At 36.8% G+C, this 14,986-nt stretch overlaps 2 long non-coding RNA genes across 2 annotated transcripts in view; both read right to left on the reverse strand.

Annotated features, from left to right (window-relative positions):
- Positions 1–14,986, reverse strand: part of LOC133268853 (uncharacterized) — a 302,382-nt gene that overhangs the window by 235,007 nt on the left and 52,389 nt on the right. The window lies entirely within an intron of this gene.
- LOC133268209 (uncharacterized) lies at positions 10,805–13,063 on the reverse strand. The gene is made up of 2 exons (XR_009742997.1): positions 11,848–13,063; positions 10,805–11,479 (listed from the first exon to the last, which is right to left on the reverse strand). It is a non-coding gene; the product is annotated as an uncharacterized LOC133268209 (long non-coding RNA).

Below are 14,986 nucleotides of genomic sequence, written 5' to 3' on the forward strand. Positions count from 1 at the left end.
AATTTGGCTGTAAGTTTGGAAGTTCATTGCTTAACTACATTACTCATCTGAAGAGTATGACCTCTGGCAATGATCCAGCCACTTAGGTGCAAATTCATTCCAGAATTGCACTTCATCCAGAGGCATTTGCTTTTACAGCATGGATTTATGTCACTCAGAACTCAGGCTGCTGCACACTGCGTATTCCTATTTTATGAGTTTTCCAACACCTGATTCTAAATCTGACTTCCTCAAAGCTGAGTTTCACAGTGAGTTTATATATGCGGTTTACAGTACCATGCAGTTGTTTCCATGGGAGAAAATGGAGTAAATTCACCCAACTTCTTCATATTAACAGCTCTTTGTACAAAAAATACACTATTTTTCAATTCTTTGTAATGCTGATACGAGTGGAAATACATCTTTTTTCCCAATTCTTAGAAAAAGTCTGGTTAGTTTGGGCAAGTGTAGCTTTGCCCCAGTTTGAAGCCTGTTCAAGCAAGTGGAAGAAGTGGAATGTTTTTTGAACAACCTTTGTGTGGGTATGGACTGGAGGCCTAATTTATGCTCCCTTGAAGCCAATGATGAAATCCTACATTACTGTTCAGTTTTCGTCAACTGACTTGAGTGAAAAGCAAAGTCTGATCTCTGAAAATTACAACATGTATTCAGGTATTTTTTGAGACAAGTACTCCCCATTACTTTTTCAGAATAAAATGGGTAACAGTATAGAGAAAGTGTTTTTCCTATCAGTAATTTTTTTCTGATTGACCTCATTCACAAATTAAAAAGACACTCTTTAGTGCTTTTTTATTTTAAAATAAGATCATTTGCACAAAGACAAGTATGAGTGCATCTCAGCGTATTCAAAAAATGTGGAAATTGCTACCAGAGTGGTACTTAATATGTAGGTAACCAAACAGCCAACAAGATTATTAATGTAACAATTGCAAATTATTTGGAAATACTTTATTAGTATTTTTATTCAAAAGCAAGAATATTGAGACTCTGACAACTGTGGGGTTTTGTTGTTTTGATTTGGGTTTTTTTTCAATTTCGTTTGCTTAATGCTTATAGTTTCCTACTTTCAAAATCATTAACTTCTTTTATCATTTCTGTTCAGTTTGTTGGAACAGTTAGGGAGGTTACTGATAAAAGCATTGCATGTAGGTTATCTTTTTCTCTGTGAAAGTATTTGTAACACTCCCCTGTGCAGGCATTTTCTCTGTTAAATTGATTGATATTGTGATGGTTTTCAGAACAGTGTCAGATAGTTCATTTTTGTGGAAAAATGATGGGAGAAGGCTCAAAGGAATGGAGCCATTGGCATTGCTGTAGGAATTCCCTGTCTCACGGTCTTAGTCTCTGTAGAGTGAATGTTACATCAGTCTTTATATTTTTGAACATTAAAGATGTTTCTCTTGGGGGATTATTTTTAGACATTTTGAAGATGTATGTATATGCAATACTAAGATGTTCGGTGCCTTAAAAAGAATAGTTAATAGGAATAGAGAAGAATAGAGGGCAAAGCACAATACCCTTACAAATACAAAATATTAATAACTCAGTTGTATGTCATATACTGAATCTTTAATGTCCATTTAGTTTTTCTAACATCTTTATTTTTCTACTGGAATTTTCTAAATCTCTCAAGGATATCCTGTATATTTTATGAATTCTGAAGAATTATTTTAGGTTAGTCATGGGTCAAATGGAATTCAAATAGATACCACTAAATGTGGAGGAATATTCCTGTCCATGGCATGTAGTATGGCAATTTGGCATGCGGTTGAAGCACTGTGCCAAGAAGAGAGAGTATCTGTAGTGATGAGATTTTGCAGTAGGGCTTGAATAATTTTAAGCAGGAGTTCCTGAATTGTGATAAGTTGCTATTGGACTAGCAGAGATCTGAGGCATGCTGCTGCTTCTGCCTTGCAGTTGCTTCTTGCTTCTGCTGATGGTGGGATCTGGCACCATTGCTCGTGGGGATTCCTGTAACAGTAATTCTGAAACAAAAACAAACAAAAAAAAGCAGAAGAAAGGTTTGGGAGTCTATCCTGCAGGAATCATCTCACCTGAAGTTAAAGGCTTTCCTGAAATGTTAAAGTGGCATTAGTACACTGATTATAGGAAAATGCTTGGATTTTTTTTTCTTGCTTTTGTCAGCTTTACTTTGCTTTTCTGAAGAGACAGTAGCTGGTTTACTTTTAAAGAACTGTGGAAATGTATTTGTTAATATTTTTACAGGCCATACTTGTTTATAATGAAGTCAGTCTATCACAACAGTAACTGTCCTAAACTGAGATGAGTTTTCTAGAAAGCCACATAAATCTTTGGTTTTCTACTTGGTCTCTGTATTATTATATGTGTGTATATATATATATATATAATGTTCATTATCTGAACAATCCTTGAACCGAAGTCTATCATTGAACTTTGGAGGCTTTGGCTTTGCAAATCAGGTGTAATTAATATTTTGTTTTGTTTTGTTTTGCTCTGTGATTATTTGGTTTGATTTTATTCAGAGTATGACCAGAGAGAGGAAGACAATGCAGTGTGAAGATTTTCATAAAATCATAGTTTTTATTAGGACTTTGAAATTTAATTCTTTTTTTTAGAGAATGAAGGAGCTATGCTGAAAAGAGTGTAGGAATTGCCACTCAGGCTTAAGGTTGAGATGTGTTCCCTCTTCTGTGTCCTCTCATTTCTGAGAGTGCCCAGGACAGTCCTACTCAAAGGAAGATATAAGCAATTCCCATTAGTCAGATTACAGGGTTGGATACAGCCAGCTGATCTGCTCCACCATTAGCTCTCACCCTGAGCAATCAGGTAGCCAGGCTACTGCACCACCAGAGGTACTGGTTCGGTATGCACAGGGGAGCAGGGGAGTGCTGAGCACTTAGAAAGATCATGCAGTGTTTCAGTAAAAAATGAACTTTAAAAAAACTGGACATTTGTAGTGGATGCTGGCCATTTAAGTTTGCCTCAGTGTCTTTTAGAAAACTCATCCAGAGTTTCTCTGGTGCAGTTAAACTGCCATGCAAGGGCATAGCTGATGAGTCTTCATCAAAGCACTGCTGGAAAAAGTACATAGCTAACGCATTCTCCTTAATTAGAGAATATAATTTCTTGTGGCATCACTTCTGTTATGTTTTCTTGCAGTGACCCAAAAACCTGGCTGCTTTGGAAAGTGGATAGTGTTGGCAAGCAAAGAAATATGGCAAGTAAAGGTATTTTTTAGATCCAGTTTATGTTAGTAGGTTTTTTTTCAATGAAAGAGCAAGTCATAGCTGTTGGCTACTTGTTCTGCAGCCCTTTCTGAGAATACGTAAAGGCATTGATTTAAGGCAAAGAGTCAGTCATTGTTCAATCTGTGATTATTTTTCCCCTTTGGTTTTAAACCAGCAAAGTAAGGAATGTGGATGTATCTAATTTATATATATAAATATATATATATGCTCCTCCTGTGGGCAATGAGGGGCCATGATGCTACAGCCAGCGATGCTGATGGCAGGATTGGCATTGGCATCTCTGGGAAATCATAGAATCATAGAATAGATGGGAAATAAGATGACCCACAGAGATGGGTTAAGTTGTGACAAGTGGGAACTGTACCAAGGCTAATGATGCAAATGGCACCTGAAAGTGAGGTGTCTTGCTGGGTTAGGGACAGTCAATAACAACACACAATTCTTGTCGAAGCCTCTCTTTTTTAGAGCAGCTAATCAAGTATCTCACACTATCCTCTTTTCCCTGCTTTTGGCCCAAGCTCTCAACCAGCCTCCAAATTGTTAGCATTCTCAGCCTTGCTGCATGCACAGTTAGTCATTTGGCTGACAAGTTGCAACACCTTGGTTTGCACATTGACCATGTGCATGAAATGGAGACCGATTGAAAATATGGTTATCTTTGTTGGGTTTTTCTATAGAGTGGTGTTTTGCACCTCAAGACTTCATTCTATAAGATGTATCGACTGGATTGCCTACTTGTAACTCAGCTTTGTAAGCAGCCTCCCGAGGTTAGCCGTGGTGGTATTACATGCCTTGTGCTTTGCCAGCCCCTACAAGCCAGCCAAAGTCTGTTAAAGCCTTCAGAGCACAAAACGTTGATAAGATGGATCTCTAACAGGTATGCATCAGGTATAAAGTGGAGATGTTCCATTTGCAACAACCTAAAATGAGTTGCGGTTAACTCAAAACAGTAGTAATTGATTTCTGTGTTACTTCTACTGGAACAAGGCAGCTAATACATGTGGTGGAAATGCTGATACTAAGAATGTACAGTATATACATATATACTGTGTGAGTATGTATGTGTGTATACATGCACAAGCTAGAATCTTAAAATGTAGAAGTCAATTTTTGGAAAGTTTTGGGAGATTTAGGTACCTGGCTTGCTTTGGACTGTTATTAAAAATATGGGCATTTTGCTTAGGAAGCTAAAAGTAGACACATTAAGACCTACATTCTCAATGTAGGTCAGTGGAGGCACTTCTCAGACATATTAGCATTTTGGACACTCAATTTTAGCAGTGTGTTGCATCTCCTAGAATAGGTTAGAGGCAATGCAGGAGAAATTACTGCATCTCAAGTCATTCAGAAAGGTTGCCAAGTTTCTCAGATACCAGAATGGCAGAATAATGAGTATTATATTTAGTTTGGGATGGGAAGGCAACCGTGGGGAGCTCACCAGAGGCAATTCAAATCATCTTGGATTCATGGGGGAGGGAGAATTTATAACTATAGCTAGCTAAAAAGAAGCAAGCTGTGTGTGCATTTGTGTGTATATATATATTTATAAATATGTATATACAAATCTGTGTATGTGTATATAATACAGTGTATATATGTATGTATGTATATGCCTATAATGTATAATATGTGTATTTATAGATATGTATACATTTATATAAATTTATATTTCTCTATATAAATAGTCATGCAACTATGAGAAATCACATTTCAAAGGTGTGCCCTTTTCTTTAAAAACTTACAAAAAACTGCTTTCATTAACATCATATGGGTACAAATGTCTTAAGTTATCTTTTCTATGTAGCAAGGAGCATTGCTTAGTGGTTGAGTACAAGGCTGGAATGTTTTCACTCTTCCAGAGGACTCCAAGTAAGTCATTAGCTGCTCCACAGCTGTTCTATATTTGTGAAATAAAGTGGTGGCCAAAATTACTCAGGGCTGGTTTTAAAAGCAAAGGAAGAGTTGTGTTGGCTGATTGTACTTTGGAAGTCTCGTAGAGTTTTGGTGGTGAAATAGCTACAGTAGTAATTATTCTGGTTGCTATTAATGTCCCAGCTAATCCAAATGGCTTCTGAACAGAGGAAATTAAAAAAGAAACATTATTTCCTGCTCTAAAGTAAGTTATCTTAAGTCAGATTACTTTGACTTGGTGATGTATGGATTTCCATGTAGGGTTAGGATGTTAGGGTGTAAATCAAGAATCTTAGTTCAGTGAATGCCTAGTTCAGGATGTATCTTTTATGTTATAATTGATTTTAAATAATTTCACTTCATCATCGGAAAAAGCTATACCTTAATTCATGATAAGTTTAAAGGTTTTCTCATCTGGAAATCCATTCATATCAGGATGAATTTTGCACTTGACTTCAGTGGGGTTGAATCAGATCAGAGTGTTTCATTAAGCGCTGACATTAAAACAATCTTGTAGTTGTGCAACTATTAACTAAAATTGTAATTTTGTAATAAAAGCCTAAAAATAACCTGCTAGTTATGTATTCTATGATTATAGCATCTTTCCATTGGTAAGACCTTTACGCAGTTGCTGGGAATTGGCGAGGGATTTGATTTTGTGCTGCTGATCATTACTCTAGAGTTTTACCCCTTATTTGAGCTGGAACTGGTTCAGCCCCTGCAATAACACACAATAATATGCTGCAGTTCAAAGGAGAAGCTGCAAAGCAATGATCTCTGTCAGCATCCCCTAAGCCGCCTGCCCTGAATGATTGTTGATGGCTGAATTGCCACATGTGCTGGAATAAATGTAGGTCACGGTAATGTGGATTTGTCATGATGATTTTGGCTCCCATGCAGCAGGGCTCATGTCCCACTCCGACCACGTGCAGGGACAGGCACAACATTCTCGGGGCTGGTGCCACTGCGGAGGAACATCTTTCTGCCTCCAACACTGAACAGGCCTACACTTTCATGCTTATTTGAGCAGTGTGGGTCTGTCTTGGTGCCAATCTGCCATCATTTGCAAGCTGTAATGTGATTAGAAAAGGAGGAGAAAGAAAGGATTATTTCTTCCTAAGTCCTTTGCTTCCATTAAGGCATAAGACAAATAAACATGAAATAATCATGGAAATCAAACCAAATGCACAGTGGCTTAAAACATATGATACTGAGTGAAATATTTCTTCTAAGCTTCTTGATTATGCTTTGCCTTATTATTTCATCTGGAGGAAATAAGCACCTTATGGGAAAGTGCTTTCCAATCTCTTTTGTGTAAATATTACAGTGAAACTTTCTGTGATATATAGCTGCCTGTTCATGAAAATAGGTCATTTCCACACAAATGTCATATTTTTATGCAGCAAATATGCTGAATTCATCTTCTATTTTCTCGTTAAAGCTATCCTTTTGCTGATTTTGTGATTTCAGCATATTTGCCTGAATGAAGACAACCGGAAGGGGAGCAAAAAACCCAATTATTCTTTTTTAATTAACTCATGCAGGCCTAATGTCAAGCTAACCCCTTGAATGCAGTGTCCCTGGGGCATGCACAGGACCATCATCCTCAAATGGCTAATTTTTTGTTTTTTTTTTCTTTCAGCGAGCAGCACTGAAATTTGAGCCCAGTGTATCACAGAGCTCAGCAGGATGCTGCTTTGCTGAGCATCTGGAGACTTTGGGAAATAAGTTTTTTCTGATATCACTTATTAAAGAAGATGCCTAGACGTCCATATCCTCAGGGAAGCAGGCATTCATGCAAGAAGCCTGCAAACTGAAGCCAGTAAAGGACTGATGAAGTCTGCAAATCTCCTCATGCTCTGTAGCGATCTTTTCCTTGCAGGATGAATTTAATCTATAATGAACCTGGGCTACTTTCACTATTGTTCTAAAGAAATAATAAACCACCCTGCCTTTTGTATAGTTGAATTTTGCCGTGCCACTTTATATGTAGGAAAGGAAGAGTGTAGTTTGAAGATAAGACATACAAAATCATGGTCTTGTTATAGATAGACATCCAAATAAATTAAGCAACCTAAGGCATCACTGGCGTAAATCATTGCAGCTCTGTTGCTCTCAGCACAGCAATGCTGGTGAGGTGATTCAAAGATGTTTGGTAGCTGCTGGTGTAGCCATTTCTCTGGAGGGCTTTCCCTGCATCTGTTAGTATTTTGTCAAGCTTAAAAAGGAAGATGAATAAGCCCATCTTCTCAGCTAGTGTGAGCTGGCATCAACCTTGCAAAGTACTTGGGCTATTCCGTGCTGGTGAGAAGCCTGACCTTGTACATGGCAATTTTCTTCCTTTTCACCCAGGTAGTTATTTTTTTCCTGTGTGAATGCAAAAAGCTGAAACTATTGTCATGTGATGTTCATTGGTAGTGCCTGTATTGCCTGGCCTGTGGATGAGCTCTTAACTCACAAGGACTCCACAGGCTCCTATCCAACTTCTGCACAAGCTTCTTTGCCCACCTAAAACCTGCTCCTGTCCTTGTGTGTTCAGAAGAAACAAAACAAACAGCAACAACAACAAAAAAACCACCAAAAAAAACCCAAGAAAAAATGAAGCAAACCAGGCAGACAAATTCCATTAGAAATTCCCTTTACCTAATCCTACTTAAACCAATCCTTAAATTAATTGTTAAGTGTAAAAGAACAGTGGTACTCTACTAGAATACACTATGAATTTACAGGAATTAGGCTTGTAGAATTCATGTGAAAACAAGATGTCTTAAAGGCAGGTTCCAAAGAATACTTATTTGTTGTAAAGCACTTAATGATTGAGCTGAGTGCTGATGTTAACAAAAAAAGAACGAAGAAAAAGAAGATGGCATGATGTTAGATGTGGCTTTTCAGATGCAGTGGCTGAGCTCGGAAGCTGCAGTTGTGATGGTTATAAATGAAGGCAATGAGCAGAGACAGCAGTGTCAGGGAAGCCATAGCAGCTTTATGGCCGGGACAGAGCATAAAGATACTCTCATTAGGAGTATTGTTGTCATTTGGATGGGAACATCACTTTATTCTTCTGTGGTGTCTCTTGAGCCATGAGTTGCTTCCTTGCTGTTCAGCCTCTCCCCAGATTTTGCATACCCTGTTCATAGGGTCATATTTATAGAATGTGTGTAATCCTGGCAAACAGGAGCCTTTGGTTCAAAACACCATCCTGAATCAGCAAAGCTCAACCTGGAGACAGCAGGTATAGCTTATGGGTAAGCAGCTGATAAGTGCTTTTCTGAACGGGGACCTGAAATCTCACTGTTTTATTGCTAGTGATGTGGTAAACTCCTGTAAAAGAATATTGTATAAAAATAAAAAAAGTATATTTTTCACAGTAGTAGTAATAATAAAGCTCTATATAATACACTTTATTAACAAATAAGCAGGTACTGACCACCAAGGTCTTGTCTGGAATATGAGACAGCTTCCAGTTTTTCCTCTGACAGTCTTCATTTTTCCTCCACTTCCTTCTGTAAATCATTTTGGTAGAGACTCATCCTAATTTAATGTGATGCCATTTGTTCCCCAAGTAGTATGTAGGAAAGGAAAGTGATTTGAAGAGGTTTGTGTCTTAAGCAGAGCAAAACATTCCTGGGGAGAGGTTTATGCAACCCGTTCATCTTACCTGGAGCACTGGGTGATTGTGTTGTATCTAAACATTTTAAATTAATTAGATATTTAAAATTAATTAGAATTCACCTGCAACTAAGCTTCTATTCCCTGTCCTATATCCATAGGGAAGACAGCAAGGATTTCCAATCTCATAAAAATATTATTAGTATAATGTGTTATTAGATGTCCAGATACACTATCTAATGGAACATTGCATATATATAAAATAGGAAAACTATGTTACTAGCATTTCACTCTGTAGTGAAGGGATTTTCAGAATTATGTAGAAATTAAACAAAAATTAATATATCATTATCAAAATATTAACTTACCAAAATACTGGATTATAGTAATAAATCACTGACAACTCTCAATATTCAGGTGAGGCTTTTATGGGAAAGGATTAAGTTCTGAGCAGTTAAAATAGTGATTTAGTTCCTGAAGTTTTTTCATCTTCAAAAATTTTCCACTGAAAAAAGTCTAATTTTAATTTGAAGACAAAACTCTTAAACTGATTTTTTTGTTATTACTTGGTACATGAAAAAAATGTGACTCCTTGAATGTTGCTGCCAACTGGGAGCCAAGTACAGGTTCTTAAAGACTATTCCCTCTTGTATGTAATAATAATAATAATAATGATGATGATGATGATGTAGTGTTTGCTATGTGCTCCAGAGCCCTCACAGTAGCCTGGATAGGCACGCAGAAGAGCAATAAGATGGCAGTTTATTGTGTTTGAGAAAGAGGATGCTTCTAAAACCCTCAAGCAAGCTTTTCAGGGGAGGCTGTCAATTACTTTTTGCGTAAATAACAATTTGGGTTTTGAAGAAAAAATATTAATTTTGAGAAGTGGATTTTTAAAGTGGATTAAATACAGGCTCAAGAAGGGCAGGAAAAGAGAAACTGCTACAAGTCAGAAAAGTTCTGAAAAAAAATTTTGTGTCTGCTTTTTGGTTTTGTTTTTTTTTTTTTTTTTTTGTAACTCAGCAGAGATGAGTATATCTTCGGTAATGAACTTGGCTGATGGCCTCATTCTGAAGGATGACAGAGAAAATAAAAAATATATTCAAAGTGATGTGCATAGATTGGATTTTATGCCTCTAGGTTACTACCACATGCTTTGCAAAGAAGGTTAAAATAATAGGCTGGCAATATAAAACTAAGATCAGAAGCCAAGATTTTTAAGTATAACTATTTTAGGGGAGGTGACTAGTTTTTTTGATGGGTAACTTGGGACATATTTCTGTTTATCCGTCTCCTGAAGATCTTGTGAAATGTGACATATTGTCACAAGTCATTACAGTCAGTTTTGAAAACTGTGATCAGAACTTACATCTAATTTGGTCACATATTATGGCTGACATATGGATGACTGGGGTTGGGTGTATTAAGAAGTTCCTTGTGGAAGATCATATTCCTTTGCTGGTGGATACTGTTACCAGAATAGCAAGTGTAGGCAATATCAAAAATTGCTGGAATGTTTCTTCTATAATTACATAAAAAATGATAGACAAGTCCTTGCTATTGAGCTGGTCAAGTAAGCAAGGAGCTTGCAAGTGGGACCTCCTAGCCCTTGATGCTGATTTTCTGTGTGGATTTAGATAAATCCCTTAATATTGCATTTGTAGTTTACCTCTGTGTAGAATGCTTATCTCTGTACCATGGAGGCACAGTGAAAATATACAGTGCTGCTGTCTGTGTTGAGAAATATTTTAGGCTGAGGTAAATATTTGCAATTAAATACCAAAATATAGAAACTCTAGACTTGTGCACTTGCTCAAAGGTTGGCACAGGGGAAGATCTGGACAATACTTTTATCAAGTACTGATAAATATTGTAAGTAGCAGTGGAAAAGTAACATACAGGTGTTTTCACTTTCAGCTGACCTTTTAAATATATCTTGTGTGGCATGGGAAATAAATAGTACCATTGTTGGGCACTGGCACAGCTCTATAAAGAGGAGATTCCCAATGAACCTCATGAAATATCAAAAACTGCAGTCCTTGAGGTTTTGTACAACACTGTATAGAAACACAGCATATTTCTGAAATTAAAAAGTAACATTTTAGTTCTGGTTTATGAGTGAAAATTGATGCCTGTGTTTTTTACAGTTCCGAACTCTTTGCTATGCTGGATGCCTTGCAGAGAGATTGTATTTCATCCTTTAGTGGATGGTATGCCACGTACTTCAATACACAAATACAGACTACAAAAAAAGACCAGGCTCTTGCTTAGCCCTCCTGTTTGGGTTTAAAGGGGCAGTTAGAGAGAATGCTGAGAGCAGTTTCTGAATCTGGTAAAAAATTACCCTGAATGGAGGCATTGTGTTACCAATTATGAGGTATGCCCACATTTTTATTGGATATATTGGCTTGGATTATTTTGATCTGCCCTGAGTAGCTTTAATGGAGTGAAGATCAGGTATTATTTTATCCAGACAGAGCTCTTAGAATTTATTATAAAACTATTTTATGGTAGTGTTTTAGTTTAAGTGTCTTTTTAGCAACAGGAAGAAGTTGGGAATTTGCAAAGAACCCATGACCCCTGGTCCCCAGTACTTGATGTTGCTCCTTATCAGTGCACCTCATCACCAGTAGTCTCAGCGTCCTCAGTATAAGTAATTTTAGCCTACTTCATGTTTATTATGACACTGCATTATTTCATGCTAAATGTTATTTACTGTAACAGTCGTGCTTAGTGATTATTAACATGGCATACAAACATATCTATGATAAAACAGAATTCTGTATACATTCCAAGATAGAATTTCTCCTCAATCTGTCATCATGAAACAGGCCCAGTTTGTTGCATACAATAGAAAAATTAAATGACAATACAAAATGTTCTCAGTTAAAAAAAGTAGATTGCAAAGCATACAAATGCTGATGACTGAGTTATTCCCTGGGCTGCTTTAGATTAGTCCTTGTTGACTTTAGTCTTCTCCAGCAAAATGTGCTGGGCCATCTAGTATAGGCCATGCTTTGCCAACAAAGGTTGGACCAGCTGATCTTTGAGGTCCCTTCCAACCTTGTCTATGATAATGCATATGATAACTCTGCACATAAATGGCTAATGTTGATATTTTGAACTGTCCTTTGCATGCTTTATGTCAAATATAGATACAGATCACATTTATGGCTCAAAACATATTCAATGTAGGTTCATAAATTACATAAGAAGCAACACAAAGTAATGAGAGATCTGTCATCTTTAGTTTTTCATTTTAGATGCAGCAGTGTGGCATGGAAAATTTATTTACTATCCTAGCCACTAGCTTTCTTGTAGTCAAGAGTTCATCACTTTGCTTTAAGTCTGCAAGTAAAAATAAAGATGTTTCACAAGAGGGAAAACAGTAAGACTTTGCTTGGCCCGAGGTGGGGTGGGGTATGTGAATGAGATCTATGTCTTAGCCTAAATCAGCCACTTGGAAAAATCCTGTGGCATTTGTATATTTCCCTTTCCTCATCTGTAGAATGCTGTTAACACATTTTTTAAAGCACAACTCAGTATATGGAAAGAAGAACATAAAAGCTGTGTCCTCTGCTCCAAAGAGGACACGCTAGTCCCCAAAAATCAGATACAGAAATACTATTGTCCAAAGAACAGAGGTGCAGAAATGGGGAGCAGGGAAGGAGAGACTCGAGTGGAGACCAGTGACACTGTGGCCACAGTGGCTCTGCAGAAATGCTGGGAAATGCCCATCGATAAAAATGGTGGGAGAGAGGATGGGTGTTTCTGTTCAAAACAGTGTGCTGCCAGCTGTAGTGGAAAGAAATTAGAAAGGAAAGAATGTTTTGTATCTGATTAATAATCTCACCTTGTCTTTAGGAGCTTGAAGTAGTGTCTGCATTGTTTTCCAGCGCAGTAGTCAGAGATGAAAAATCCTTGTTCTTCAGCCTAAAAGTCAATCAATGTGAAAATTATTTCCTCCCACCTTGGGTGAAATTTGTATTTGGGCCAACGTTTCTGCAGTAGTTTTCCTACCTTTGAAATACCCTGTGAGATGTATCTGTTAAGCAACCCTATGTTCTCTAGGTGCCAAAGAGAAGGACAAGCATGGGCACCTGCAGCAACAGGGAATGGGGGAGCATGGCTGGAAGAAAGCAGTAGCACTGCACATACACATCTGCACTGTAGCCTGAAGGTGCTGCCACTTATTATCTTTGTTCCAGTATCATAGAAACTGCATGTAAGTTTTAGCCCAACTGAACAGATTACATCCCTCTAAGTCAAAGCAAATACATGTCTGCAGGAAATACTGATAAAACTGCATGCAACATGCATGTTTGGAGGCTAAGCTTATTCCTTAGTTACTGTGAATGTCAGCTTGCATTATTGGTGAACACTGAATGAAACTAGTCTTGAAGGTATTATGGATAATCATGTTTTATTTTAAATATTTTGTCAAGCAAATTTGAGCAGGAGATTGCAGAACAGTCACTGAAAAGAGAAACAAAGTTGTGATGCATCTCCTCTTTTTGTGTTTATTTGAGATACTATAACCACGTAACAATAGAGTCACAAGCAGAAAGACATTCTTCAGATTGGTGCTTTTCTAGGGCATGGTTCCTCACATGATTTTGTATGGGCACATCCCTGTGGACAAACAAAGCTCCATCAAAGCGAGGTCTGACTACTGCATAGCATTTCATAGAAACAGGATGTAAGAAGAATCCTTTCAATGAAATAAGTTTGTTTACAACTAGTAAAGCAGTTTGCAACATTCAGAAAAATCACTGAAATGATTTCCTGGTGGACTCGCTTACCATTTTATCATATTGTGCCAGATTGTGCATGTTACAGATGAAAAGTAAGAACTCACAGAAGTTATGTAGGAAAAAAATGCTCTAAGTTTTAAAAACTTACTTACAATCCTAAAGATCAGATTTCGGGGGGGGGGGGTTGGTCTCCTTTGTAATAGTAGTTAGTATTATTCAATAGAATTTCCTATCTGCAGATGTGGAAAACCTTAGTAAATGATATGGATTTGTGTGTGATCAGAATGAGGGTAACTGAACAGTTAACTAAAAGACTGATGCTGTATTGATCATGAAGGTTATATTTCAGTGACTAGAATAAAGAATATACTGTAATTCAAAGCATGTATTCAACAGAAAAATGCATAGACATATACAAAATAGAAACAAAACCCCAAAAACTTCAGCTTGTGCAAAGTTTACACCTTTATTTATTTTGTATCTGAGTTTATAGTAATAATTTGAGATAACTTGATTGTCTGAAAACCCAGACTATTAAAGCTTTCAAGAGAATAATATTCTTATAAAACCTACACAGTACTTTTAGAGCATTCGGATACTCTAAATAACTATGTACAAGTTGTGGATGTCACAATTTCTTGCATTATTAATAAAAGGAGTAGCTTTGCATCTTCCCAGTTCTAGTTATTTCTCTAAATATCTCCAGGAAATAGAAGCATAAAACAGCAAGCATTTAAAAATAATGGGTAAGCATCTTTTGGGGAATATGCCTATAAAATGAGTCATGCTTATGTTTACAGTTTTATATTGATTTTCGAATCATAAAATAAGTACAACGTTACAAAATGGGCAAATCAAGGCTGTTACTGTGAGGTCATGACTAAGAGTCAGTAGTATCTCACTATATAAGAAACTCTAGTATCAATGGGTAATTCTTGTTTATTGATGGACTTTTGACACTAAACTGAAAAGATACATAAAATCACGTGATATTTCAGGAAAAGAAACCACACAAACGTAGGCTATTTCAGCAGCACTGAAACAGTTTTCAATCAAATGAAAATTTTAGTCACCTCTGAAAGATCAGTCATTTTTATGTAGGGTGTATATTAAAGAACACCTAACAATTGTATTTATATAGACATAAGTACATATCAAACATACATATTTTGATAATTTTGCAGATGTCCTCAGGACCTCTATTTCATGAAGGGCCCTGACTGGGCATTTTGTCTAACTAAGTAAAATACTATATAGTACTAATTAAGTCCTACACTACTATCTTCAGTACCACACTGTGGACTCTACTTTCCTTGAAGTGCTGTATTCATGGTAACTTCATTATTTGTTAAATATCGTAATAGAAAAGCAAACCAAACTTCTTGTTTTTTAAAGACAGACATCTTTTCCATCTCATTAAATATTTCTCTACATTGGCTCACATATTTTATAATGTAATTACAGTACAGTCAGTATAAAATT

This window comes from Pezoporus flaviventris, unplaced genomic scaffold (genome assembly GCF_033815535.1).
Source record: "Pezoporus flaviventris isolate CSIRO_AGI_PZ_B2104156 unplaced genomic scaffold, CSIRO_AGI_Pfla_v1 ptg000013l, whole genome shotgun sequence".
Lineage (NCBI taxonomy): Eukaryota > Metazoa > Chordata > Aves > Psittaciformes > Psittacidae > Pezoporus > Pezoporus flaviventris.